The following is a 27,387-nucleotide window of genomic DNA, read 5'->3' on the forward strand; positions in this document are numbered from 1 at the left end:
CCAGGCCTTTCAGCGCTTGATGGACACTGTTTGCCGTGATTTTCCTTTTGTATTTGTTTATCTGGACGATATTTTGATAGCTAGTACCCATAAAAAGCAACACAAACGGGATCTTCGAGAACTTTTCCAACGTCTAAAGGAGTACGGCCTTGTAATCAATCCATCTAAATGCGAATTTGGTGTCTCACAAATTGAGTTTCTTGGACATGAAGTCACCTCAAATGGTGCATTACCGCTCCCTAAGAAAGTGAAGGCGATTGCGAACTTTCCACAGCCAGCAACAGTCAAAGGCCTGCAAGAATTCATCGGAATGGTAAATTTTTACCATCGATTTTTGCCCAATGCTGCAAAAATAATGCAACCTCTTTTTGCAGCACTTTCAGGTCTCTCAAAAAAACCAAGGCCAAAAGCATTGACAGAGTGGACAGATCAAATGAACAAGGCTTTCAGTGAAACGAAACAAGCCCTCGCTAGGGCCGTGATGCTTATTCACCCGCATCCTGACGCGCCAACTGCCCTTACAGTGGATGCTTCCGATTTGGCATTAGGCGGCGTCCTTGAACAGAAATTAAATGGTGTCTGGAAACCGATTGCTTTTTACAGTCGTAAGCTGCGCAAGCCAGAACAAAAATATAGCGCATTCGACCGAGAACTTTTAGCCGTTTACTTGGGAATTAGGCATTTTCGCTATTTCTTAGAAGCACGGCCGTTTACTGTTTTTACCGACCACAAACCTCTCACGTTTGCAATGGCAAAAGTCTCTGAACCATGTTCCGCAAGGCAGCAGCGTCATTTTAATGCCATATCCGAGTATACTACAGACATACGACATATCTCGGGCAAAAATAATACAGTCGCCGATGCTCTTTCCCGTGCTGTAATTAATTCGATCAACGACGGCATAAATTTTCAAGAAATGGCTGTTGACCAAGCTGACGACAAAGAAACCCAGGCCTACCGCACTGCCATAACTAACCTACGTTTTGAAGATGTTTCTTTCGGCAATGGTTCTTTTACACTACTCTGTGATGTCTCCACTGGTAAACCAAGACCCGTTGTTCCTGCGAAATGGCGCCGACGAATTTTCGATGCAGCACACTCGCTCTCCCACCCAAGTATCCGTACAACACGAAAAATAATCTCTCAGAAATTTGTCTGGCATGGATTATCAAAACAAGTTGGTGAATGGGCATAGAGTTGTGTTGCCTGTCAACAATCTAAAATTCACCATCATGTCCGCGCACCTCTTGCCAAATTTGATATACCAGACAAACGTTTTGACCATATCAACGTTGATCTGGTTGGCCCACTTCCACCATCTCAGGGCAACACATACCTTTTCACGATAGTGGACCGATATACAAGGTGGCCAGAAGCAATCCCACTTGCCGACATGTCTGCTACATCTTGTGCACGAGCACTGGTAACTAATTGGATTTCCCGTTTTGGCGTTCCCCTTGACATATCTTCCGACCGCGGCTCTCAGTTTATTTCATCTTTGTGGTCAGCAATTGCTGAACTACTTGGAACCAAGCTACATCACACGACAGCTTATCACCCCCAAGCCAACGGCATTGTTGAACGTTTTCACCGGACTTTGAAAGCAGCTCTTAAGTCCCGCCTTCAAGGACCTAATTGGATCGACGAGTTACCTTGGGTCATGCTCGGGATTCGCACAGCTCCAAAGGAAGACCTTAAAACCTCCTCAGCTGAGCTAGTGTATGGAACACCATTAACTGTCCCCGGTGATTTTGTACCTGATTGTGAGAAGCATTTTTCAACGCCAGCACATCTTCAGCAATTGCGAGAAAAGGTAGGATCTTTGGCACCTGTTCCCACATCTCATCACGGCTTAACCAAGTCGTTTTTGCCTAGGTCGCTTAACCAGGCAAGATATGTTTTTATTCGCCGGGACGCCCGTCGACATCCACTTCAACGACCTTACGAAGGACCCTACGAAGTTTTAGAGCCAGGGGATAAAACATTTAAAATACAAATGGGCAATCATAGTCAAGTCATCTCCGTTGACCGTCTTAAACCCGTCCACTTGGATATTGACCAACCTGTTATGTTGGCGCAACCCCGTCCCCGCGGTCGACCAGCGACAAACCGACCAACAGTCAAAACATGCCCAGGTGTTAAGTCAGGCTACAATGTAGATTGCCCTACAACCGAAACAAGCTGCCAGTCACGTTCAGGAGGGCGAATTCGAATACCCTCACGTTTCCTTTAGCCTCTTCGCTCTTCCTAGTCTGGGGGGGTAGTGTGGCGTCGCAGACCGGAAGAGCCACCTTTATATATGTCATTTTTCTGTTACTATCGTTACTCATTTTCCCGCTTGTTTTTGTTTATGTTATAATGTTGACATTAGAAGTTTTTCGCAAAGTATTTGTTTTTTCTTTTTATTAAATCAATTCACTTTCGTTATATTGTGAAAAATATAATAATTTTCCACTTCAGTACTTTTTTTAATTTCAATATGTAAATCATACTGACAATTTAATTTACAAAAAATATAAATAAAAAAAATACAGGTTATGCCCTGTGAAGGCAAGATTTCTGTTAATATTTTACACTATTTGTCGAAAAGGATGTCGTAGTTATCTTGTGGTTAAAATTTAAAATTTTATTTGGCAATTTGACTTACAAAATTCAATAACACATTTAAAAGGGTAGCTATTTTGGCTAAGATCACACTATTTAATGCAGAATTTTATTCAAAAGTAATGCCTGACAATTCGAGCATAATAGTTGTCCAGGATCTGAACCCGGGGCCTCTTTCATCCAGGGAATCATACCCCTAGAGCAATAAGCCGCGTGTTTTAAAATAATAAATAAAAATCATTACAAGTAAATTGTTGCTCTTGGTTGGCCGACTTAGATGTAAGCGGTTCCGGTCTTCTTTAGGGCAGACCCAGTTTTCAGCTGTATTAATTAACTTTTATTTTACAATACTTTTAATAAAATTAAAAAACGTGTGTTTTTAAGTATATTTTAAATTTTGTAGTACAATTTTTAGTTTGTTTCGGTTAAAATTACAAATTTTGTTTATATTGCCTTCGGTTATTTGACTTAAACATTAAAAACCAGAAATATGTTTTTGATTTGCTGACACTAAAATGTCATTACTATTATCCAATACTAAATTTGCAAATTAATTAAAAATTTTGGTCATTCACGAGAATTAAAATTGGGCCTCGCGCACCAAAGTAAAAATCATAATTCAATGCCACTCGTAGTAATATGTTCTCGTAAATAGAAACATTTTCTCAAATAAACGCTAAAAGAAACTCCAAGAAGTATAGTCCAGGCGTTAGGATACCTGGCCTTTACCGAAGGCTTCCGGTGTAGGAAGTTAACCTTAGTTACACTGTGCGCTTTGACAATATGATGCATCAATTGTTCAATTACCTTAAAATGATAACAAATTTAATTTAATTTGGGAATTTTCTACAGAAATTTAAATATTAAGATATTTTATAAAATACATTTATTTGCAACGACATACCTAATACATTGAATTTTTAAAAGGCGTTATGGCTTAGCGGTAAAGCACCTGTCTAGTATACGGTAAATCTTGGGTTCAATTAAATAACAAAGATGTATAGTTTACATTTCAGTTTATTTTTAGTTTTAGAAAATTAAAAACAATGTAGAAAAAACTATAATATTTAATTATAAAAGTTATTTTGTAGAGTAACTTTATTATACCCAAATTAAATTTGACTAAATTGCTAAATTTGATGTTCTTAACGTAAAGCATTCCATATGTATTTATCTTGATTGTAGAAAGGTTGACTTCACATTCTATACATAGAGTAACAACCCGTTGACTTCGCGTTCTATACATAGAGTAACTACCGTTATAGACCCAAGACTTTAAGTATGTGTAGTTTGTATAGCTTATTTTTGATAAATCTGCATAAACTAACTTAGAATTTTTATGGTCAAATAGTTTCGATGTTGATTTGTAATGAAATTGTTATTTATTTACTGACACGGTTTGATGTTTTTTTCCTCTTTACTTTAATGAGTTCGAACGCTTTCAACTTTAACACCGAATTTGCAGTTGATATTTACCAACTCTTTTCACATGGTAAATTGAGCGTCGTTTTTTTGGTATTGAATCATTTTTTCAAAGATTCATTTACGATTTTTTTATGGCGCAAATGTTCATTTAAATGACAGTTATGACTTAACTTAAATTTATTGTTTATTTTCGGAAGAAATTAGCCAGAATTTTATGTTCTTGTAAACAACCAACAACTAAAGACAGTTAGTATTTAATAAAATGTAAAATCGTGCAAAACATCCTAAATATTTGCATTCAAATATGTAAGAATTTTTAAAGAGCTGTAACGATGTGGCCCTGTGGTGTAACGGTTAGCACTGTGGACTTTGAATCCATCGATCCGAGTTCAAATCTCGGCAGGACCTTTAAAGTTATTTTTTCATTTTTTAAAAGCAATTTTTAAATAACTGTTTTGTTCTTTCAAGTTTGGCGCTATAATCTCCTGCAGAGCCAGCACTTTTTCAGCAGAATAATTATCGGGCAATTATAATCTATATAATATACCAAACTGCTAAAAGGCAACCCCAGACTGGGTTGAAGTAACTGATGTTACTCTAGGTTTAGGTCGCGCATTCGATTTTTTTAAAACAAATATTTTATTGATATTTTGATTCTATGAGATGCACTTAAACTACGTTAGGTTTTTATCACAAAAAAGTGTATTGTCTGCCGTAGATTTACTTCAACACACTTAAAAATACACATAAGTTACTTAAAAATAATTTTTATGGTTTCGCTGAGATTTGAACATGGACGGATGTAATCAAAGACTATAGTACTAACCGTAACACCACTGGACGTCATTGTTAAAGATATTAAAAGTTATTAATTTCACTTTAATGTTAAAATTTCTAAATCTTTTGAAGTCAACTTTTTAAATCGCATTAATATATTGCATGAATATGACGCTCAATTACCCTAAAATAATAACAAATTTAAATTATTGTGGGAATTTTTAACAAAAATTGAAATTTAAGATATTTCACTTTGTAAAATACATTTACTTGTAACTAATACATTGTCTTTCTTTAAAGGCGTTATGGCTTAGTGGTAAAGCGCCTGTCTAGTAAACAGGAGATCCTGGGTTCGATCCCCAGTAACGCCTATTTTAACACCTCACAACTATGAGAGTTCTTATAATCGTATTTTTGTTTATTTTATTTATATTTTGACGAAATCAGTTATTAATCACTTTTTGTTAGATTATGTTTTTTTAACTGATCAACGTTAACGAAATTAAGGCACTTTCTAACGATATTCACTAAAAAAAGATCTTTACTATTATACGGCTCGTTGGTCTGTACTAGATTTGGTTGTATGATTATTTCTTTGTTATACGCGGACTCCCATGTTTAATTTCAAAACGATACATGTTCAGTTTTTGTTTTTTTAAATTTGGTTTTGCCAAACCAATATATTTAATTTAAAGTTTTTAAATTTTAAACTGAAAAAGTAAAGTTGAGAGTGGTAACAAATGTGACTTTATGCCCAAGATTTCCATAAAGATAAGTAAATTTAAAATATACTATGTTACCCAACAGGGCAGATGAAATGAAAACTTTTTCGGGTACGTAATTCAATATGCAAATCATACTGACAATTTAATTTACAAAAAATATAAATAAAATAAATACAGGTTATGTTTGTGAAGCTTAAATTTATTGTTTATTTTCGGAAGAAATTAGCCAGAGTTTTATATTCTTGTAAACAACCAACAACTAAAGACAGTAAGTATTTAATAAAATGTAAAATCTTGCAAAACATCCTAAATATTTGCATTTAAATATGTAAGAATTTTAACCTCAAAATTAAATTAGTAATTTTAAAGAGCCGTAACGATGTGGCCCTGTGGTGTAACGGTTAGCACTGTGGACTTTGAATCCATCGATCCGAGTTCAAATCTCGGCAGGACCTCTAAAGTTATTTTTTCATTTTTTAAAAGCAATTTTTAAATAACTGTTTTGTTCTTTCAAGTTTGGCGCTATAATCTCCTGCAGAGCCAGCACTTTTTCAGCAGAATAATTATCGGGCAATTATAATCTATATAATATACCAAACTGCTAAAAGGCAACACAAGACTGGGTTGAAGTAACTGATGTTACTCTAGGTTTAGGTCGCGCATTCGATTTTTTTAAAACAAATATTTTATTGATATTTTGATTCTATGAGATGCACTTAAACTACGTTAGGTTTTTATCACAAAAAAGTGTATTGTCTGCCGTAGATTTACTTCAACACACTTAAAAATACACATAAGTTACTTAAAAATAATTTTTATGGTTTCGCTGAGATTTGAACATGGACGGATGTAATCAAAGACTATAGTACTAACCGTAACACCACTGGACCTCATTGTTAAAGATATTAAAAGTTATTAATTTCACTTTAATGTTAAAATTTCTAAATCTTTTGAAGTCAACTTTTTAAATCGCATTAATATATTGCATGAATATGACGCTCAATTACCCTAAAATAATAACAAATTTAAATTATTGTGGGAATTTTTAACAAAAATTGAAATTTAAGATATTTCACTTTGTAAAATACATTTACTTGTAACTAATACATTGTCTTTCTTTAAAGGCGTTATGGCTTAGTGGTAAAGCGCCTGTCTAGTAAACAGGAGATCCTGGGTTCGATCCCCAGTAACGCCTATTTTAACACCGCACAACTATGAGAGTTCTTATAATCGTATTTTTGTTTATTTTATTTATATTTTGACGAAATCAGTTATTAATCACTTTTTGTTAGATTATGTTTTTTTAACTGATCAACGTTAACGAAATTAAGGCACTTTCTAACGATATTCACTAAAAAAAGATCTTTACTATTATACGGCTCGTTGGTCTGTACTAGATTTGGTTGTATGATTATTTCTTTGTTATACGCGGACTCCCATGTTTAATTTCAAAACGATACATGTTCAGTTTTTGTTTTTTTAAATTTGGTTTTGCCAAACCAATATATTTAATTTAAAGTTTTTTAAATTTTAAACTGAAAAAGTAAAGTTAAGAGTGGTAACAAATGTGACTTTATGCCCAAGATTTCCATAAAGATAAGTAAATTTAAAATATACTATGTTACCCAACAGGGCAGATGAAATGAAAACTTTTTCGGGTACGTAATTCAATATGCAAATCATACTGACAATTTAATTTACAAAAAATATAAATAAAATAAATACAGGTTATGTTTGTGAAGCTTAAATTTATTGTTTATTTTCGGAAGAAATTAGCCAGAATTTTATATTCTTGTAAACAACCAACAACTAAAGACAGTTAGTATTTAATAAAATGTAAAATCTTGCAAAACATCCTAAATATTTGCATTTAAATATGTAAGAATTTTAACCTCAAAATTAAATTAGTAATTTTAAAAAGCCGTAACGATGTGGCCCTGTGGTGTAACGGTTAGCACTGTGGACTTTGAATCCATCGATCCGAGTTCAAATCTCGGCAGGACCTTTAAAGTTATTTTTTAAAAGCAATTTTTAAATAACTGTTTTGTTCTTTCAAGTTTGGCGCTATAATCTCCTGCAGAGCCAGCACTATTTCAGCAGAATAATTATCGGGCAATTATAATCTATATAATATACCAAACTGCTAAAAGGCAACACAAGACTGGGTTGAAGTAACTGATGTTACTCTAGGTTTAGGTCGCGCATTCGATTTTTTTAAAACAAATATTTTATTGATATTTTGATTCTATGAGATGCACTTAAACTACGTTAGGTTTTTATCACAAAAAAGTGTATTGTCTGCCGTAGATTTACTTCAACACACTTAAAAATACACATAAGTTACTTAAAAATAATTTTTATGGTTTCGCTGAGATTTGAACATGGACGGATGTAATCAAAAACTATAGTACTAACCGTAACACCACTGGACTTCATTGTTAAAGATATTAAAAGTTATTAATTTCACTTTAATGTTAAAATTTCTAAATCTTTTGAAGTCAACTTTTTAAATCGCATTAATATATTGCATGAATATGACGCTCAATTACCCTAAAATAATAACAAATTTAAATTATTGTGGGAATTTTTAACAAAAATTGAAATTTAAGATATTTCACTTTGTAAAATACATTTACTTGTAACTAATACATTGTCTTTCTTTAAAGGCGTTATGGCTTAGTGGTAAAGCGCCTGTCTAGTAAACAGGAGATCCTGGGTTCGATCCCCAGTAACGCCTATTTTAACACCGCACAACTATGAGAGTTCTTATAATCGTATTTTTGTTTATTTTATTTATATTTTGACGAAATCAGTTATTAATCACTTTTTGTTAGATTATGTTTTTTTAACTGATCAACGTTAACGAAATTAAGGCACTTTCTAACGATATTCACTAAAAAAAGATCTTTACTATTATACGGCTCGTTGGTCTGTACTAGATTTGGTTGTATGATTATTTCTTTGTTATACGCGGACTCCCATGTTTAATTTCAAAACGATACATGTTCAGTTTTTGTTTTTTTAAATTTGGTTTTGCCAAACCAATATATTTAATTTAAAGTTTTTAAATTTTAAACTGAAAAAGTAAAGTTAAGAGTGATAACAAATGTGACTTTATGCCCAAGATTTCCATAAAGATAAGTAAATTTAAAATATACTATGTTACCCAACAGGACAGATGAAATGAAAACTTTTTCGGGTACGTAATTCAATATGCAAATCATACTGACAATTTAATTTACAAAAAATATAAATAAAATAAATACAGGTTATGTTTGTGAAGCTTAAATTTATTGTTTATTTTCGGAAGAAATTAGCCAGAGTTTTATATTCTTGTAAACAACCAACAACTAAAGACAGTAAGTATTTAATAAAATGTAAAATCTTGCAAAACATCCTAAATATTTGCATTTAAATATGTAAGAATTTTAACCTCAAAATTAAATTAGTAATTTTAAAGAGCCGTAACGAGGTGGCCCTGTGGTGTAACGGTTAGCACTGTGGACTTTGAATCCATCGATCCGAGTTCAAATCTCGGCAGGACCTCTAAAGTTATTTTTTCATTTTTTAAAAGCAATTTTTAAATAACTGTTTTGTTCTTTCAAGTTTGGCGCTATAATCTCCTGCAGAGCCAGCACTTTTTCAGCAGAATAATTATCGGGCAATTATAATCTATATAATATACCAAACTGCTAAAAGGCAACACAAGACTGGGTTGAAGTAACTGATGTTACTCTAGGTTTAGGTCGCGCATTCGATTTTTTTAAAACAAATATTTTATTGATATTTTGATTCTATGAGATGCACTTAAACTACGTTAGGTTTTTATCACAAAAAAGTGTATTGTCTGCCGTAGATTTACTTCAACACACTTAAAAATACACATAAGTTACTTAAAAATAATTTTTATGGTTTCGCTGAGATTTGAACATGGACGGATGTAATCAAAGACTATAGTACTAACCGTAACACCACTGGACCTCATTGTTAAAGATATTAAAAGTTATTAATTTCACTTTAATGTTAAAATTTCTAAATCTTTTGAAGTCAACTTTTTAAATCGCATTAATATATTGCATGAATATGACGCTCAATTACCCTAAAATAATAACAAATTTAAATTATTGTGGGAATTTTTAACAAAAATTGAAATTTAAGATATTTCACTTTGTAAAATACATTTACTTGTAACTAATACATTGTCTTTCTTTAAAGGCGTTATGGCTTAGTGGTAAAGCGCCTGTCTAGTAAACAGGAGATCCTGGGTTCGATCCCCAGTAACGCCTATTTTAACACCGCACAACTATGAGAGTTCTTATAATCGTATTTTTGTTTATTTTATTTATATTTTGACGAAATCAGTTATTAATCACTTTTTGTTAGATTATGTTTTTTTAACTGATCAACGTTAACGAAATTAAGGCACTTTCTAACGATATTCACTAAAAAAAGATCTTTACTATTATACGGCTCGTTGGTCTGTACTAGATTTGGTTGTATGATTATTTCTTTGTTATACGCGGACTCCCATGTTTAATTTCAAAACGATACATGTTCAGTTTTTGTTTTTTTAAATTTGGCTTTGCCAAACCAATATATTTAATTTAAAGTTTTTTAAATTTTAAACTGAAAAAGTAAAGTTAAGAGTGGTAACAAATGTGACTTTATGCCCAAGATTTCCATAAAGATAAGTAAATTTAAAATATACTATGTTACCCAACAGGGCAGATGAAATGAAAACTTTTTCGGGTACGTAATTCAATATGCAAATCATACTGACAATTTAATTTACAAAAAATATAAATAAAATAAATACAGATTATGTTTGTGAAGCTTAAATTTATTGTTTATTTTCGGAAGAAATTAGCCAGAATTTTATATTCTTGTAAACAACCAACAACTAAAGACAGTTAGTATTTAATAAAATGTAAAATCTTGCAAAACATCCTAAATATTTGCATTTAAATATGTAAGAATTTTAACCTCAAAATTAAATTAGTAATTTTAAAGAGCCGTAACGTTGTGGCCCTGTGGTGTAACGGTTAGCACTGTGGACTTTGAATCCATCGATCCGAGTTCAAATCTCGGCAGGACCTTTAAAGTTATTTTTTAAAAGCAATTTTTAAATAACTGTTTTGTTCTTTCAAGTTTGGCGCTATAATCTCCTGCAGAGCCAGCACTTTTTCAGCAGAATAATTATCGGGCAATTATAATCTATATAATATACCAAACTGCTAAAAGGCAACACAAGACTGGGTTGAAGTAACTGATGTTACTCTAGGTTTAGGTCGCGCATTCGATTTTTTTAAAACAAATATTTTATTGATATTTTGATTCTATGAGATGCACTTAAACTACGTTAGGTTTTTATCACAAAAAAGTGTATTGTCTGCCGTAGATTTACTTCAACACACTTAAAAATACACATAAGTTACTTAAAAATAATTTTTATGGTTTCGCTGAGATTTGAACATGGACGGATGTAATCAAAGACTATAGTACTAACCGTAACACCACTGGACCTCATTGTTGAAGATATTAAAAGTTATTAATTTCACTTTAATGTTAAAATTTCTAAATCTTTTGAAGTCAACTTTTTAAATCGCATTAATATATTGCATGAATATGACGCTCAATTACCCTAAAATAATAACAAATTTAAATTATTGTGGGAATTTTTAACAAAAATTGAAATTTAAGATATTTCACTTTGTAAAATACATTTACTTGTAACTAATACATTGTCTTTCTTTAAAGGCGTTATGGCTTAGTGGTAAAGCGCCTGTCTAGTAAACAGGAGATCCTGGGTTCGATCCCCAGTAACGCCTATTTTAACACCTCACAACTATGAGAGTTCTTATAATCGTATTTTTGTTTATTTTATTTATATTTTGACGAAATCAGTTATTAATCACTTTTTGTTAGATTATGTTTTTTTAACTGATCAACGTTAACGAAATTAAGGCACTTTCTAACGATATTCACTAAAAAAAGATCTTTACTATTATACGGCTCGTTGGTCTGTACTAGATTTGGTTGTATGATTATTTCTTTGTTATACGCGGACTCCCATGTTTAATTTCAAAACGATACATGTTCAGTTTTTGTTTTTTTAAATTTGGTTTTGCCAAACCAATATATTTAATTTAAAGTTTTTAAATTTTAAACTGAAAAAGTAAAGTTGAGAGTGGTAACAAATGTGACTTTATGCCCAAGATTTCCATAAAGATAAGTAAATTTAAAATATACTATGTTACCCAACAGGGCAGATGAAATGAAAACTTTTTCGGGTACGTAATTCAATATGCAAATCATACTGACAATTTAATTTACAAAAAATATAAATAAAATAAATACAGGTTATGTTTGTGAAGCTTAAATTTATTGTTTATTTTCGGAAGAAATTAGCCAGAGTTTTATATTCTTGTAAACAACCAACAACTAAAGACAGTAAGTATTTAATAAAATGTAAAATCTTGCAAAACATCCTAAATATTTGCATTTAAATATGTAAGAATTTTAACCTCAAAATTAAATTAGTAATTTTAAAGAGCCGTAACGATGTGGCCCTGTGGTGTAACGGTTAGCACTGTGGACTTTGAATCCATCGATCCGAGTTCAAATCTCGGCAGGACCTCTAAAGTTATTTTTTCATTTTTTAAAAGCAATTTTTAAATAACTGTTTTGTTCTTTCAAGTTTGGCGCTATAATCTCCTGCAGAGCCAGCACTTTTTCAGCAGAATAATTATCGGGCAATTATAATCTATATAATATACCAAACTGCTAAAAGGCAACACAAGACTGGGTTGAAGTAACTGATGTTACTCTAGGTTTAGGTCGCGCATTCGATTTTTTTAAAACAAATATTTTATTGATATTTTGATTCTATGAGATGCACTTAAACTACGTTAGGTTTTTATCACAAAAAAGTGTATTGTCTGCCGTAGATTTACTTCAACACACTTAAAAATACACATAAGTTACTTAAAAATAATTTTTATGGTTTCGCTGAGATTTGAACATGGACGGATGTAATCAAAAACTATAGTACTAACCGTAACACCACTGGACGTCATTGTTAAAGATATTAAAAGTTATTAATTTCACTTTAATGTTAAAATTTCTAAATCTTTTGAAGTCAACTTTTTAAATCGCATTAATATATTGCATGAATATGACGCTCAATTACCCTAAAATAATAACAAATTTAAATTATTGTGGGAATTTTTAACAAAAATTGAAATTTAAGATATTTCACTTTGTAAAATACATTTACTTGTAACTAATACATTGTCTTTCTTTAAAGGCGTTATGGCTTAGTGGTAAAGCGCCTGTCTAGTAAACAGGAGATCCTGGGTTCGATCCCCAGTAACGCCTATTTTAACACCGCACAACTATGAGAGTTCTTATAATCGTATTTTTGTTTATTTTATTTATATTTTGACGAAATCAGTTATTAATCACTTTTTGTTAGATTATGTTTTTTTAACTGATCAACGTTAACGAAATTAAGGCACTTTCTAACGATATTCACTAAAAAAAGATCTTTACTATTATACGGCTCGTTGGTCTGTACTAGATTTGGTTGTATGATTATTTCTTTGTTATACGCGGACTCCCATGTTTAATTTCAAAACGATACATGTTCAGTTTTTGTTTTTTTAAATTTGGCTTTGCCAAACCAATATATTTAATTTAAAGTTTTTAAATTTTAAACTGAAAAAGTAAAGTTAAGAGTGATAACAAATGTGACTTTATGCCCAAGATTTCCATAAAGATAAGTAAATTTAAAATATACTATGTTACCCAACAGGGCAGATGAAATGAAAACTTTTTCGGGTACGTAATTCAATATGCAAATCATACTGACAATTTAATTTACAAAAAATATAAATAAAATAAATACAGATTATGTTTGTGAAGCTTAAATTTATTGTTTATTTTCGGAAGAAATTAGCCAGAGTTTTATATTCTTGTAAACAACCAACAACTAAAGACAGTAAGTATTTAATAAAATGTAAAATCTTGCAAAACATCCTAAATATTTGCATTTAAATATGTAAGAATTTTAACCTCAAAATTAAATTAGTAATTTTAAAGAGCCGTAACGAGGTGGCCCTGTGGTGTAACGGTTAGCACTGTGGACTTTGAATCCATCGATCCGAGTTCAAATCTCGGCAGGACCTTTAAAGTTATTTTTTAAAAGCAATTTTTAAATAACTGTTTTGTTCTTTCAAGTTTGGCGCTATAATCTCCTGCAGAGCCAGCACTTTTTCAGCAGAATAATTATCGGGCAATTATAATCTATATAATATACCAAACTGCTAAAAGGCAAAACAAGACTGGGTTGAAGTAACTGATGTTACTCTAGGTTTAGGTCGCGCATTCGATTTTTTTAAAACAAATATTTTATTGATATTTTGATTCTATGAGATGCACTTAAACTACGTTAGGTTTTTATCACAAAAAAGTGTATTGTCTGCCGTAGATTTACTTCAACACACTTAAAAATACACATAAGTTACTTAAAAATAATTTTTATGGTTTCGCTGAGATTTGAACATGGACGGATGTAATCAAAAACTATAGTACTAACCGTAACACCACTGGACGTCATTGTTAAAGATATTAAAAGTTATTAATTTCACTTTAATGTTAAAATTTCTAAATCTTTTGAAGTCAACTTTTTAAATCGCATTAATATATTGCATGAATATGACGCTCAATTACCCTAAAATAATAACAAATTTAAATTATTGTGGGAATTTTTAACAAAAATTGAAATTTAAGATATTTCACTTTGTAAAATACATTTACTTGTAACTAATACATTGTCTTTCTTTAAAGGCGTTATGGCTTAGTGGTAAAGCGCCTGTCTAGTAAACAGGAGATCCTGGGTTCGATCCCCAGTAACGCCTATTTTAACACCGCACAACTATGAGAGTTCTTATAATCGTATTTTTGTTTATTTTATTTATATTTTGACGAAATCAGTTATTAATCACTTTTTGTTAGATTATGTTTTTTTAACTGATCAACGTTAACGAAATTAAGGCACTTTCTAACGATATTCACTAAAAAAAGATCTTTACTATTATACGGCTCGTTGGTCTGTACTAGATTTGGTTGTATGATTATTTCTTTGTTATACGCGGACTCCCATGTTTAATTTCAAAACGATACATGTTCAGTTTTTGTTTTTTTAAATTTGGTTTTGCCAAACCAATATATTTAATTTAAAGTTTTTAAATTTTAAACTGAAAAAGTAAAGTTAAGAGTGATAACAAATGTGACTTTATGCCCAAGATTTCCATAAAGATAAGTAAATTTAAAATATACTATGTTACCCAACAGGGCAGATGAAATGAAAACTTTTTCGGGTACGTAATTCAATATGCAAATCATACTGACAATTTAATTTACAAAAAATATAAATAAAATAAATACAGGTTATGTTTGTGAAGCTTAAATTTATTGTTTATTTTCGGAAGAAATTAGCCAGAGTTTTATATTCTTGTAAACAACCAACAACTAAAGACAGTAAGTATTTAATAAAATGTAAAATCTTGCAAAACATCCTAAATATTTGCATTTAAATATGTAAGAATTTTAACCTCAAAATTAAATTAGTAATTTTAAAGAGCCGTAACGATGTGGCCCTGTGGTGTAACGGTTAGCACTGTGGACTTTGAATCCATCGATCCGAGTTCAAATCTCGGCAGGACCTCTAAAGTTATTTTTTCATTTTTTAAAAGCAATTTTTAAATAACTGTTTTGTTCTTTCAAGTTTGGCGCTATAATCTCCTGCAGAGCCAGCACTTTTTCAGCAGAATAATTATCGGGCAATTATAATCTATATAATATACCAAACTGCTAAAAGGCAACACAAGACTGGGTTGAAGTAACTGATGTTACTCTAGGTTTAGGTCGCGCATTCGATTTTTTTAAAACAAATATTTTATTGATATTTTGATTCTATGAGATGCACTTAAACTACGTTAGGTTTTTATCACAAAAAAGTGTATTGTCTGCCGTAGATTTACTTCAACACACTTAAAAATACACATAAGTTACTTAAAAATAATTTTTATGGTTTCGCTGAGATTTGAACATGAACGGATGTAATCAAAGACTATAGTACTAACCGTAACACCACTGGACGTCATTGTTAAAGATATTAAAAGATATTAATTTCACTTTAATGTTAAAATTTCTAAATCTTTTGAAGTCCAATTTTTAAATCGCATTAATATATTGCATGAATATGACGCTCAATTACCCTAAAATAATAACAAATTTAAATTATTGTGGGAATTTTTAACAAAAATTGAAATTTAAGATATTTCACTTTGTAAAATACATTTACTTGTAACTAATACATTGTCTTACTTTAAAGGCGTTATGGCTTAGTGGTAAAGCGCCTGTCTAGTAAACAGGAGATCCTGGGTTCGATCCCCAGTAACGCCTATTTAAACACCGCACAACTATGAGAGTTCTTATAATCGTATTTTTGTTTATTTTATTTATATTTTGACGAAATCAGTTATTAATCACTTTTTGTTAGATTATGTTTTTTTAACTGATCAACGTTAACGAAATTAAGGCACTTTCTAACGATATTCACTAAAAAAAGATCTTTACTATTATACGGCTCGTTGGTCTGTACTAGATTTGGTTGTATGATTATTTCTTTGTTATACGCGGACTCCCATGTTTAATTTCAAAACGATACATGTTCAGTTTTTGTTTTTTTAAATTTGGTTTTGCCAAACCAATATATTTAATTTAAAGTTTTTAAATTTTAAACTGAAAAAGTAAAGTTAAGAGTGATAACAAATGTGACTTTATGCCCAAGATTTCCATAAAGATAAGTAAATTTAAAATATACTATGTTACCCAACAGGGCAGATGAAATGAAAACTTTTTCGGGTACGTAATTCAATATGCAAATCATACTGACAATTTAATTTACAAAAAATATAAATAAAATAAATACAGGTTATGTTTGTGAAGCTTAAATTTATTGTTTATTTTCGGAAGAAATTAGCCAGAGTTTTATATTCTTGTAAACAACCAACAACTAAAGACAGTAAGTATTTAATAAAATGTAAAATCTTGCAAAACATCCTAAATATTTGCATTTAAATATGTAAGAATTTTAACCTCAAAATTAAATTAGTAATTTTAAAGAGCCGTAACGATGTGGCCCTGTGGTGTAACGGTTAGCACTGTGGACTTTGAATCCATCGATCCGAGTTCAAATCTCGGCAGGACCTCTAAAGTTATTTTTTCATTTTTTAAAAGCAATTTTTAAATAACTGTTTTGTTCTTTCAAGTTTGGCGCTATAATCTCCTGCAGAGCCAGCACTTTTTCAGCAGAATAATTATCGGGCAATTATAATCTATATAATATACCAAACTGCTAAAAGGCAACCCCAGACTGGGTCAAAGTAACTGATGTTACTCTAGGTTTAGGTCGCGCATTCGATTTTTTTAAAACAAATATTTTATTGATATTTTGATTCTATGAGATGCACTTAAACTACGTTAGGTTTTTATCACAAAAAAGTGTATTGTCTGCCGTAGATTTACTTCAACACACTTAAAAATACACATAAGTTACTTAAAAATAATTTTTATGGTTTCGCTGAGATTTGAACATGGACGGATGTAATCAAAGACTATAGTACTAACCGTAACACCACTGGACGTCATTGTTAAAGATATTAAAAGATATTAATTTCACTTTAATGTTAAAATTTCTAAATCTTTTGAAGTCCAATTTTTAAATCGCATTAATATATTGCATGAATATGACGCTCAATTACCCTAAAATAATAACAAATTTAAATTATTGTGGGAATTTTTAACAAAAATTGAAATTTAAGATATTTCACTTTGTAAAATACATTTACTTGTAACTAATACATTGTCTATCTTTAAAGGCGTTATGGCTTAGTGGTAAAGCGCCTGTCTAGTAAACAGGAGATCCTGGGTTCGATCCCCAGTAACGCCTATTTTAACACCGCACAACTATGAGAGTTCTTATAATCGTATTTTTGTTTATTTTATTTATATTTTGACGAAATCAGTTATTAATCACTTTTTGTTAGATTATGTTTTTTTAACTGATCAACGTTAACGAAATTAAGGCACTTTCTAACGATATTCACTAAAAAAAGATCTTTACTATTATACGGCTCGTTGGTCTGTACTAGATTTGGTTGTATGATTATTTCTTTGTTATACGCGGACTCCCATGTTTAATTTCAAAACGATACATGTTCAGTTTTTGTTTTTTTAAATTTGGTTTTGCCAAACCAATATATTTAATTTAAAGTTTTTTAAATTTTAAACTGAAAAAGTAAAGTTAAGAGTGGTAACAAATGTGACTTTATGCCCAAGATTTCCATAAAGATAAGTAAATTTAAAATATACTATGTTACCCAACAGGGCAGATGAAATGAAAACCTTTTCGGGTACGTAATTCAATATGCAAATCATACTGACAATTTAATTTACAAAAAATATAAATAAAATAAATACAGGTTATGTTTGTGAAGCTTAAATTTATTGTTTATTTTCGGAAGAAATTAGCCAGAATTTTATATTCTTGTAAACAACCAACAACTAAAGACAGTTAGTATTTAATAAAATGTAAAATCTTGCAAAACATCCTAAATATTTGCATTTAAATATGTAAGAATTTTAACCTCAAAATTAAATTAGTAATTTTAAAGAGCCGTAACGATGTGGCCCTGTGGTGTAACGGTTAGCACTGTGGACTTTGAATCCATCGATCCGAGTTCAAATCTCGGCAGGACCTTTAAAGTTATTTTTTAAAAGCAATTTTTAAATAACTGTTTTGTTCTTTCAAGTTTGGCGCTATAATCTCCTGCAGAGCCAGCACTTTTTCAGCAGAATAATTATCGGGCAATTATAATCTATATAATATACCAAACTGCTAAAAGGCAACACAAGACTGGGTTGAAGTAACTGATGTTACTCTAGGTTTAGGTCGCGCATTCGATTTTTTTAAAACAAATATTTTATTGATATTTTGATTCTATGAGATGCACTTAAACTACGTTAGGTTTTTATCACAAAAAAGTGTATTGTCTGCCGTAGATTTACTTCAACACACTTAAAAATACACATAAGTTACTTAAAAATAATTTTTATGGTTTCGCTGAGATTTGAACATGGACGGATGTAATCAAAGACTATAGTACTAACCGTAACACCACTGGACCTCATTGTTGAAGATATTAAAAGTTATTAATTTCACTTTAATGTTAAAATTTCTAAATCTTTTGAAGTCAACTTTTTAAATCGCATTAATATATTGCATGAATATGACGCTCAATTACCCTAAAATAATAACAAATTTAAATTATTGTGGGAATTTTTAACAAAAATTGAAATTTAAGATATTTCACTTTGTAAAATACATTTACTTGTAACTAATACATTGTCTTTCTTTAAAGGCGTTATGGCTTAGTGGTAAAGCGCCTGTCTAGTAAACAGGAGATCCTGGGTTCGATCCCCAGTAACGCCTATTTTAACACCTCACAACTATGAGAGTTCTTATAATCGTATTTTTGTTTATTTTATTTATATTTTGACGAAATCAGTTATTAATCACTTTTTGTTAGATTATGTTTTTTTAACTGATCAACGTTAACGAAATTAAGGCACTTTCTAACGATATTCACTAAAAAAAGATCTTTACTATTATACGGCTCGTTGGTCTGTACTAGATTTGGTTGTATGATTATTTCTTTGTTATACGCGGACTCCCATGTTTAATTTCAAAACGATACATGTTCAGTTTTTGTTTTTTTAAATTTGGTTTTGCCAAACCAATATATTTAATTTAAAGTTTTTAAATTTTAAACTGAAAAAGTAAAGTTGAGAGTGGTAACAAATGTGACTTTATGCCCAAGATTTCCATAAAGATAAGTAAATTTAAAATATACTATGTTACCCAACAGGGCAGATGAAATGAAAACTTTTTCGGGTACGTAATTCAATATGCAAATCATACTGACAATTTAATTTACAAAAAATATAAATAAAATAAATACAGGTTATGTTTGTGAAGCTTAAATTTATTGTTTATTTTCGGAAGAAATTAGCCAGAGTTTTATATTCTTGTAAACAACCAACAACTAAAGACAGTAAGTATTTAATAAAATGTAAAATCTTGCAAAACATCCTAAATATTTGCATTTAAATATGTAAGAATTTTAACCTCAAAATTAAATTAGTAATTTTAAAGAGCCGTAACGATGTGGCCCTGTGGTGTAACGGTTAGCACTGTGGACTTTGAATCCATCGATCCGAGTTCAAATCTCGGCAGGACCTCTAAAGTTATTTTTTCATTTTTTAAAAGCAATTTTTAAATAACTGTTTTGTTCTTTCAAGTTTGGCGCTATAATCTCCTGCAGAGCCAGCACTTTTTCAGCAGAATAATTATCGGGCAATTATAATCTATATAATATACCAAACTGCTAAAAGGCAACACAAGACTGGGTTGAAGTAACTGATGTTACTCTAGGTTTAGGTCGCGCATTCGATTTTTTTAAAACAAATATTTTATTGATATTTTGATTCTATGAGATGCACTTAAACTACGTTAGGTTTTTATCACAAAAAAGTGTATTGTCTGCCGTAGATTTACTTCAACACACTTAAAAATACACATAAGTTACTTAAAAATAATTTTTATGGTTTCGCTGAGATTTGAACATGGACGGATGTAATCAAAAACTATAGTACTAACCGTAACACCACTGGACGTCATTGTTAAAGATATTAAAAGTTATTAATTTCACTTTAATGTTAAAATTTCTAAATCTTTTGAAGTCAACTTTTTAAATCGCATTAATATATTGCATGAATATGACGCTCAATTACCCTAAAATAATAACAAATTTAAATTATTGTGGGAATTTTTAACAAAAATTGAAATTTAAGATATTTCACTTTGTAAAATACATTTACTTGTAACTAATACATTGTCTTTCTTTAAAGGCGTTATGGCTTAGTGGTAAAGCGCCTGTCTAGTAAACAGGAGATCCTGGGTTCGATCCCCAGTAACGCCTATTTTAACACCGCACAACTATGAGAGTTCTTATAATCGTATTTTTGTTTATTTTATTTATATTTTGACGAAATCAGTTATTAATCACTTTTTGTTAGATTATGTTTTTTTAACTGATCAACGTTAACGAAATTAAGGCACTTTCTAACGATATTCACTAAAAAAAGATCTTTACTATTATACGGCTCGTTGGTCTGTACTAGATTTGGTTGTATGATTATTTCTTTGTTATACGCGGACTCCCATGTTTAATTTCAAAACGATACATGTTCAGTTTTTGTTTTTTTAAATTTGGCTTTGCCAAACCAATATATTTAATTTAAAGTTTTTAAATTTTAAACTGAAAAAGTAAAGTTAAGAGTGATAACAAATGTGACTTTATGCCCAAGATTTCCATAAAGATAAGTAAATTTAAAATATACTATGTTACCCAACAGGGCAGATGAAATGAAAACTTTTTCGGGTACGTAATTCAATATGCAAATCATACTGACAATTTAATTTACAAAAAATATAAATAAAATAAATACAGATTATGTTTGTGAAGCTTAAATTTATTGTTTATTTTCGGAAGAAATTAGCCAGAGTTTTATATTCTTGTAAACAACCAACAACTAAAGACAGTAAGTATTTAATAAAATGTAAAATCTTGCAAAACATCCTAAATATTTGCATTTAAATATGTAAGAATTTTAACCTCAAAATTAAATTAGTAATTTTAAAGAGCCGTAACGAGGTGGCCCTGTGGTGTAACGGTTAGCACTGTGGACTTTGAATCCATCGATCCGAGTTCAAATCTCGGCAGGACCTTTAAAGTTATTTTTTAAAAGCAATTTTTAAATAACTGTTTTGTTCTTTCAAGTTTGGCGCTATAATCTCCTGCAGAGCCAGCACTTTTTCAGCAGAATAATTATCGGGCAATTATAATCTATATAATATACCAAACTGCTAAAAGGCAAAACAAGACTGGGTTGAAGTAACTGATGTTACTCTAGGTTTAGGTCGCGCATTCGATTTTTTTAAAACAAATATTTTATTGATATTTTGATTCTATGAGATGCACTTAAACTACGTTAGGTTTTTATCACAAAAAAGTGTATTGTCTGCCGTAGATTTACTTCAACACACTTAAAAATACACATAAGTTACTTAAAAATAATTTTTATGGTTTCGCTGAGATTTGAACATGGACGGATGTAATCAAAAACTATAGTACTAACCGTAACACCACTGGACGTCATTGTTAAAGATATTAAAAGTTATTAATTTCACTTTAATGTTAAAATTTCTAAATCTTTTGAAGTCAACTTTTTAAATCGCATTAATATATTGCATGAATATGACGCTCAATTACCCTAAAATAATAACAAATTTAAATTATTGTGGGAATTTTTAACAAAAATTGAAATTTAAGATATTTCACTTTGTAAAATACATTTACTTGTAACTAATACATTGTCTTTCTTTAAAGGCGTTATGGCTTAGTGGTAAAGCGCCTGTCTAGTAAACAGGAGATCCTGGGTTCGATCCCCAGTAACGCCTATTTTAACACCGCACAACTATGAGAGTTCTTATAATCGTATTTTTGTTTATTTTATTTATATTTTGACGAAATCAGTTATTAATCACTTTTTGTTAGATTATGTTTTTTTAACTGATCAACGTTAACGAAATTAAGGCACTTTCTAACGATATTCACTAAAAAAAGATCTTTACTATTATACGGCTCGTTGGTCTGTACTAGATTTGGTTGTATGATTATTTCTTTGTTATACGCGGACTCCCATGTTTAATTTCAAAACGATACATGTTCAGTTTTTGTTTTTTTAAATTTGGTTTTGCCAAACCAATATATTTAATTTAAAGTTTTTAAATTTTAAACTGAAAAAGTAAAGTTAAGAGTGATAACAAATGTGACTTTATGCCCAAGATTTCCATAAAGATAAGTAAATTTAAAATATACTATGTTACCCAACAGGGCAGATGAAATGAAAACTTTTTCGGGTACGTAATTCAATATGCAAATCATACTGACAATTTAATTTACAAAAAATATAAATAAAATAAATACAGGTTATGTTTGTGAAGCTTAAATTTATTGTTTATTTTCGGAAGAAATTAGCCAGAGTTTTATATTCTTGTAAACAACCAACAACTAAAGACAGTAAGTATTTAATAAAATGTAAAATCTTGCAAAACATCCTAAATATTTGCATTTAAATATGTAAGAATTTTAACCTCAAAATTAAATTAGTAATTTTAAAGAGCCGTAACGATGTGGCCCTGTGGTGTAACGGTTAGCACTGTGGACTTTGAATCCATCGATCCGAGTTCAAATCTCGGCAGGACCTCTAAAGTTATTTTTTCATTTTTTAAAAGCAATTTTTAAATAACTGTTTTGTTCTTTCAAGTTTGGCGCTATAATCTCCTGCAGAGCCAGCACTTTTTCAGCAGAATAATTATCGGGCAATTATAATCTATATAATATACCAAACTGCTAAAAGGCAACACAAGACTGGGTTGAAGTAACTGATGTTACTCTAGGTTTAGGTCGCGCATTCGATTTTTTTAAAACAAATATTTTATTGATATTTTGATTCTATGAGATGCACTTAAACTACGTTAGGTTTTTATCACAAAAAAGTGTATTGTCTGCCGTAGATTTACTTCAACACACTTAAAAATACACATAAGTTACTTAAAAATAATTTTTATGGTTTCGCTGAGATTTGAACATGAACGGATGTAATCAAAGACTATAGTACTAACCGTAACACCACTGGACGTCATTGTTAAAGATATTAAAAGATATTAATTTCACTTTAATGTTAAAATTTCTAAATCTTTTGAAGTCCAATTTTTAAATCGCATTAATATATTGCATGAATATGACGCTCAATTACCCTAAAATAATAACAAATTTAAATTATTGTGGGAATTTTTAACAAAAATTGAAATTTAAGATATTTCACTTTGTAAAATACATTTACTTGTAACTAATACATTGTCTTTCTTTAAAGGCGTTATGGCTTAGTGGTAAAGCGCCTGTCTAGTAAACAGGAGATCCTGGGTTCGATCCCCAGTAACGCCTATTTTAACACCGCACAACTATGAGAGTTCTTATAATCGTATTTTTGTTTATTTTATTTATATTTTGACGAAATCAGTTATTAATCACTTTTTGTTAGATTATGTTTTTTTAACTGATCAACGTTAACGAAATTAAGGCACTTTCTAACGATATTCACTAAAAAAAGATCTTTACTATTATACGGCTCGTTGGTCTGTACTAGATTTGGTTGTATGATTATTTCTTTGTTATACGCGGACTCCCATGTTTAATTTCAAAACGATACATGTTCAGTTTTTGTTTTTTTAAATTTGGCTTTGCCAAACCAATATATTTAATTTAAAGTTTTTTAAATTTTAAACTGAAAAAGTAAAGTTAAGAGTGGTAACAAATGTGACTTTATGCCCAAGATTTCCATAAAGATAAGTAAATTTAAAATATACTATGTTACCCAACAGGGTAGATGAAATGAAAACTTTTTCGGGTACGTAATTCAATATGCAAATCATACTGACAATTTAATTTACAAAAAATATAAATAAAATAAATACAGATTATGTTTGTGAAGCTTAAATTTATTGTTTATTTTCGGAAGAAATTAGCCAGAATTTTATATTCTTGTAAACAACCAACAACTAAAGACAGTTAGTATTTAATAAAATGTAAAATCTTGCAAAACATCCTAAATATTTGCATTTAAATATGTAAGAATTTTAACCTCAAAATTAAATTAGTAATTTTAAAGAGCCGTAACGTTGTGGCCCTGTGGTGTAACGGTTAGCACTGTGGACTTTGAATCCATCGATCCGAGTTCAAATCTCGGCAGGACCTTTAAAGTTATTTTTTAAAAGCAATTTTTAAATAACTGTTTTGTTCTTTCAAGTTTGGCGCTATAATCTCCTGCAGAGCCAGCACTTTTTCAGCAGAATAATTATCGGGCAATTATAATCTATATAATATACCAAACTGCTAAAAGGCAACACAAGACTGGGTTGAAGTAACTGATGTTACTCTAGGTTTAGGTCGCGCATTCGATTTTTTTAAAACAAATATTTTATTGATATTTTGATTCTATGAGATGCACTTAAACTACGTTAGGTTTTTATCACAAAAAAGTGTATTGTCTGCCGTAGATTTACTTCAACACACTTAAAAATACACATAAGTTACTTAAAAATAATTTTTATGGTTTCGCTGAGATTTGAACATGGACGGATGTAATCAAAGACTATAGTACTAACCGTAACACCACTGGACGTCATTGTTAAAGATATTAAAAGATATTAATTTCACTTTAATGTTAAAATTTCTAAATCTTTTGAAGTCCAATTTTTAAATCGCATTAATTTATTGCATGAATATGACGCTCAATTACCCTAAAATAATAACAAATTTAAATTATTGTGGGAATTTTTAACAAAAATTGAAATTTAAGATATTTCACTTTGTAAAATACATTTACTTGTAACTAATACATTGTCTTTCTTTAAAGGCGTTATGGCTTAGTGGTAAAGCGCCTGTCTAGTAAACAGGACATCCTGGGTTCGATCCCCAGTAACGCCTATTTTAACACCGCACAACTATGAGAGTTCTTATAATCGTATTTTTGTTTTATTTATTTATATTTTGACGAAATCAGTTATTAATCACTTTTTGTTAGATTATGTTTTTTTAACTGATCAACGTTAACGAAATTAAGGCACTTTCTAACGATATTCACTAAAAAAAGATCTTTACTATTATACGGCTCGTTGGTCTGTACTAGATTTGGTTGTATGATTATTTCTTTGTTATACGCGGACTCCCATGTTTAATTTCAAAACGATACATGTTCAGTTTTTGTTTTTTTAAATTTGGTTTTGCCAAACCAATATATTTAATTTAAAGTTTTTTAAATTTTAAACTGAAAAAGTAAAGTTGAGAGTGGTAACAAATGTGACTTTATGCCCAAGATTTCCATAAAGATAAGTAAATTTAAAATATACTATGTTACCCAACAGGGCAGATGAAATGAAAACTTTTTCGGGTACGTAATTCAATATGCAAATCATACTGACAATTTAATTTACAAAAAATATAAATAAAATAAATACAGGTTATGTTTGTGAAGCTTAAATTTATTGTTTATTTTCGGAAGAAATTAGCCAGAATTTTATATTCTTGTAAACAACCAACAACTAAAGACAGTTAGTATTTAATAAAATGTAAAATCTTGCAAAACATCCTAAATATTTACATTTAAATATGTAAGAATTTTAACCTCAAAATTAAATTAGTAATTTTAAAGAGCCGTAAAGATGTGGCCCTGTGGTGTAACGGTTAGCACTGTGGACTTTGAATCCATCGATCCGAGTTCAAATCTCGGCAGGACCTTCAAAGTTATTTTTTAAAAGCAATTTTTAAATAACTGTTTTGTTCTTTCAAGTTTGGCGCTATAATCTCCTGCAGAGCCAGCACTTTTTCAGCAGAATAATTATCGGGCAATTATAATCTATATAATATACCAAACTGCTAAAAGGCAACACAAGACTGGGTTGAAGTAACTGATGTTACTCTAGGTTTAGGTCGCGCATTCGATTTTTTTAAAACAAATATTTTATTGATATTTTGATTCTATGAGATGCACTTAAACTACGTTAGGTTTTTATCACAAAAAAGTGTATTGTCTGCCGTAGATTTACTTCAACACACTTAAAAATACACATAAGTTACTTAAAAATAATTTTTATGGTTTTGCTGAGATTTGAACATGGACGGATGTAATCAAAGACTATAGTACTAACCGTAACACCACTGGACGTCATTGTTAAAGATATTAAAAGTTATTAATTTCACTTTAATGTTAAAATTTCTAAATCTTTTGAAGTCAACTTTTTAAATCGCATTAATATATTGCATGAATATGACGCTCAATTACCCTAAAATAATAACAAATTTAAATTATTGTGGGAATTTTTAACAAAAATTGAAATTTAAGATATTTCACTTTGTAAAATACATTTACTTGTAACTAATACATTGTCTTTCTTTAAAGGCGTTATGGCTTAGTGGTAAAGCGCCTGTCTAGTAAACAGGAGATCCTGGGTTCGATCCCCAGTAACGCCTATTTTAACACCGCACAACTATGAGAGTTCTTATAATCGTATTTTTGTTTATTTTATTTATATTTTGACGAAATCAGTTATTAATCACTTTTTGTTAGATTATGTTTTTTTAACTGATCAACGTTAACGAAATTAAGGCACTTTCTAACGATATTCACTAAAAAAAGATCTTTACTATTATACGGCTCGTTGGTCTGTACTAGATTTGGTTGTATGATTATTTCTTTGTTATACGCGGACTCCCATGTTTAATTTCAAAACGATACATGTTCAGTTTTTGTTTTTTTAAATTTGGTTTTGCCAAACCAATATATTTAATTTAAAGTTTTTTAAATTTTAAACTGAAAAAGTAAAGTTGAGAGTGGTAACAAATGTGACTTTATGCCAAAGATTTCCATAAAGATAAGTAAATTTAAAATATACTATGTTACCCAACAGGGCAGATGAAATGAAAACTTTTTCGGGTACGTAATTCAATATGCAAATCATACTGACAATTTAATTTACAAAAAATATAAATAAAATAAATACAGGTTATGTTTGTGAAGCTTAAATTTATTGTTTATTTTCGGAAGA

At 30.2% G+C, this 27,387-nt stretch overlaps 30 non-coding genes across 30 annotated transcripts; all 30 read left to right on the plus strand.

The window, feature by feature from the left end:
- Positions 1-4,365: 4,365 nt before the first annotated feature.
- Positions 4,366-4,437, plus strand: Trnaq-uug (transfer RNA glutamine (anticodon UUG)). The gene has a single exon. It is a non-coding gene; the product is annotated as a tRNA-Gln (tRNA).
- A 668-nt stretch (positions 4,438-5,105) lies between these two features.
- Positions 5,106-5,177, plus strand: Trnat-agu (transfer RNA threonine (anticodon AGU)). Its single transcript has one exon. It is a non-coding gene; the product is annotated as a tRNA-Thr (tRNA).
- A 737-nt stretch (positions 5,178-5,914) lies between these two features.
- Positions 5,915-5,986, plus strand: Trnaq-uug (transfer RNA glutamine (anticodon UUG)). The gene has a single exon. It is a non-coding gene; the product is annotated as a tRNA-Gln (tRNA).
- Positions 5,987-6,654: 668 nt separating this feature from the next.
- Positions 6,655-6,726, plus strand: Trnat-agu (transfer RNA threonine (anticodon AGU)). The gene has a single exon. It is a non-coding gene; the product is annotated as a tRNA-Thr (tRNA).
- Positions 6,727-7,464: 738 nt separating this feature from the next.
- Trnaq-uug (transfer RNA glutamine (anticodon UUG)) lies at positions 7,465-7,536 on the plus strand. The gene has a single exon. It is a non-coding gene; the product is annotated as a tRNA-Gln (tRNA).
- Positions 7,537-8,196: 660 nt separating this feature from the next.
- On the plus strand, positions 8,197-8,268 carry Trnat-agu (transfer RNA threonine (anticodon AGU)). The gene has a single exon. It is a non-coding gene; the product is annotated as a tRNA-Thr (tRNA).
- A 737-nt stretch (positions 8,269-9,005) lies between these two features.
- On the plus strand, positions 9,006-9,077 carry Trnaq-uug (transfer RNA glutamine (anticodon UUG)). Its single transcript has one exon. It is a non-coding gene; the product is annotated as a tRNA-Gln (tRNA).
- A 668-nt stretch (positions 9,078-9,745) lies between these two features.
- Trnat-agu (transfer RNA threonine (anticodon AGU)) lies at positions 9,746-9,817 on the plus strand. The gene has a single exon. It is a non-coding gene; the product is annotated as a tRNA-Thr (tRNA).
- Positions 9,818-10,555: 738 nt separating this feature from the next.
- Positions 10,556-10,627, plus strand: Trnaq-uug (transfer RNA glutamine (anticodon UUG)). Its single transcript has one exon. It is a non-coding gene; the product is annotated as a tRNA-Gln (tRNA).
- Positions 10,628-11,287: 660 nt separating this feature from the next.
- On the plus strand, positions 11,288-11,359 carry Trnat-agu (transfer RNA threonine (anticodon AGU)). The gene has a single exon. It is a non-coding gene; the product is annotated as a tRNA-Thr (tRNA).
- A 737-nt stretch (positions 11,360-12,096) lies between these two features.
- Trnaq-uug (transfer RNA glutamine (anticodon UUG)) lies at positions 12,097-12,168 on the plus strand. The gene has a single exon. It is a non-coding gene; the product is annotated as a tRNA-Gln (tRNA).
- A 668-nt stretch (positions 12,169-12,836) lies between these two features.
- Trnat-agu (transfer RNA threonine (anticodon AGU)) lies at positions 12,837-12,908 on the plus strand. Its single transcript has one exon. It is a non-coding gene; the product is annotated as a tRNA-Thr (tRNA).
- A 737-nt stretch (positions 12,909-13,645) lies between these two features.
- Positions 13,646-13,717, plus strand: Trnaq-uug (transfer RNA glutamine (anticodon UUG)). Its single transcript has one exon. It is a non-coding gene; the product is annotated as a tRNA-Gln (tRNA).
- Positions 13,718-14,377: 660 nt separating this feature from the next.
- Trnat-agu (transfer RNA threonine (anticodon AGU)) lies at positions 14,378-14,449 on the plus strand. Its single transcript has one exon. It is a non-coding gene; the product is annotated as a tRNA-Thr (tRNA).
- Positions 14,450-15,186: 737 nt separating this feature from the next.
- Trnaq-uug (transfer RNA glutamine (anticodon UUG)) lies at positions 15,187-15,258 on the plus strand. Its single transcript has one exon. It is a non-coding gene; the product is annotated as a tRNA-Gln (tRNA).
- A 668-nt stretch (positions 15,259-15,926) lies between these two features.
- Trnat-agu (transfer RNA threonine (anticodon AGU)) lies at positions 15,927-15,998 on the plus strand. The gene has a single exon. It is a non-coding gene; the product is annotated as a tRNA-Thr (tRNA).
- A 737-nt stretch (positions 15,999-16,735) lies between these two features.
- Positions 16,736-16,807, plus strand: Trnaq-uug (transfer RNA glutamine (anticodon UUG)). Its single transcript has one exon. It is a non-coding gene; the product is annotated as a tRNA-Gln (tRNA).
- A 668-nt stretch (positions 16,808-17,475) lies between these two features.
- Positions 17,476-17,547, plus strand: Trnat-agu (transfer RNA threonine (anticodon AGU)). Its single transcript has one exon. It is a non-coding gene; the product is annotated as a tRNA-Thr (tRNA).
- Positions 17,548-18,285: 738 nt separating this feature from the next.
- Positions 18,286-18,357, plus strand: Trnaq-uug (transfer RNA glutamine (anticodon UUG)). The gene has a single exon. It is a non-coding gene; the product is annotated as a tRNA-Gln (tRNA).
- Positions 18,358-19,017: 660 nt separating this feature from the next.
- On the plus strand, positions 19,018-19,089 carry Trnat-agu (transfer RNA threonine (anticodon AGU)). The gene has a single exon. It is a non-coding gene; the product is annotated as a tRNA-Thr (tRNA).
- Positions 19,090-19,826: 737 nt separating this feature from the next.
- Trnaq-uug (transfer RNA glutamine (anticodon UUG)) lies at positions 19,827-19,898 on the plus strand. Its single transcript has one exon. It is a non-coding gene; the product is annotated as a tRNA-Gln (tRNA).
- A 668-nt stretch (positions 19,899-20,566) lies between these two features.
- Trnat-agu (transfer RNA threonine (anticodon AGU)) lies at positions 20,567-20,638 on the plus strand. Its single transcript has one exon. It is a non-coding gene; the product is annotated as a tRNA-Thr (tRNA).
- A 737-nt stretch (positions 20,639-21,375) lies between these two features.
- Trnaq-uug (transfer RNA glutamine (anticodon UUG)) lies at positions 21,376-21,447 on the plus strand. The gene has a single exon. It is a non-coding gene; the product is annotated as a tRNA-Gln (tRNA).
- A 660-nt stretch (positions 21,448-22,107) lies between these two features.
- Positions 22,108-22,179, plus strand: Trnat-agu (transfer RNA threonine (anticodon AGU)). The gene has a single exon. It is a non-coding gene; the product is annotated as a tRNA-Thr (tRNA).
- A 737-nt stretch (positions 22,180-22,916) lies between these two features.
- Trnaq-uug (transfer RNA glutamine (anticodon UUG)) lies at positions 22,917-22,988 on the plus strand. The gene has a single exon. It is a non-coding gene; the product is annotated as a tRNA-Gln (tRNA).
- Positions 22,989-23,656: 668 nt separating this feature from the next.
- Trnat-agu (transfer RNA threonine (anticodon AGU)) lies at positions 23,657-23,728 on the plus strand. Its single transcript has one exon. It is a non-coding gene; the product is annotated as a tRNA-Thr (tRNA).
- Positions 23,729-24,466: 738 nt separating this feature from the next.
- On the plus strand, positions 24,467-24,538 carry Trnaq-uug (transfer RNA glutamine (anticodon UUG)). Its single transcript has one exon. It is a non-coding gene; the product is annotated as a tRNA-Gln (tRNA).
- Positions 24,539-25,198: 660 nt separating this feature from the next.
- Trnat-agu (transfer RNA threonine (anticodon AGU)) lies at positions 25,199-25,270 on the plus strand. Its single transcript has one exon. It is a non-coding gene; the product is annotated as a tRNA-Thr (tRNA).
- Positions 25,271-26,008: 738 nt separating this feature from the next.
- On the plus strand, positions 26,009-26,080 carry Trnaq-uug (transfer RNA glutamine (anticodon UUG)). Its single transcript has one exon. It is a non-coding gene; the product is annotated as a tRNA-Gln (tRNA).
- Positions 26,081-26,740: 660 nt separating this feature from the next.
- On the plus strand, positions 26,741-26,812 carry Trnat-agu (transfer RNA threonine (anticodon AGU)). Its single transcript has one exon. It is a non-coding gene; the product is annotated as a tRNA-Thr (tRNA).
- Positions 26,813-27,387: the final 575 nt, after the last annotated feature.

This window comes from Corella eumyota, chromosome 7, assembly GCF_963082875.1.
Source record: "Corella eumyota chromosome 7, kaCorEumy4.1, whole genome shotgun sequence".
In the NCBI taxonomy this organism is placed as follows: Eukaryota; Metazoa; Chordata; class Ascidiacea; order Phlebobranchia; family Corellidae; genus Corella; species Corella eumyota.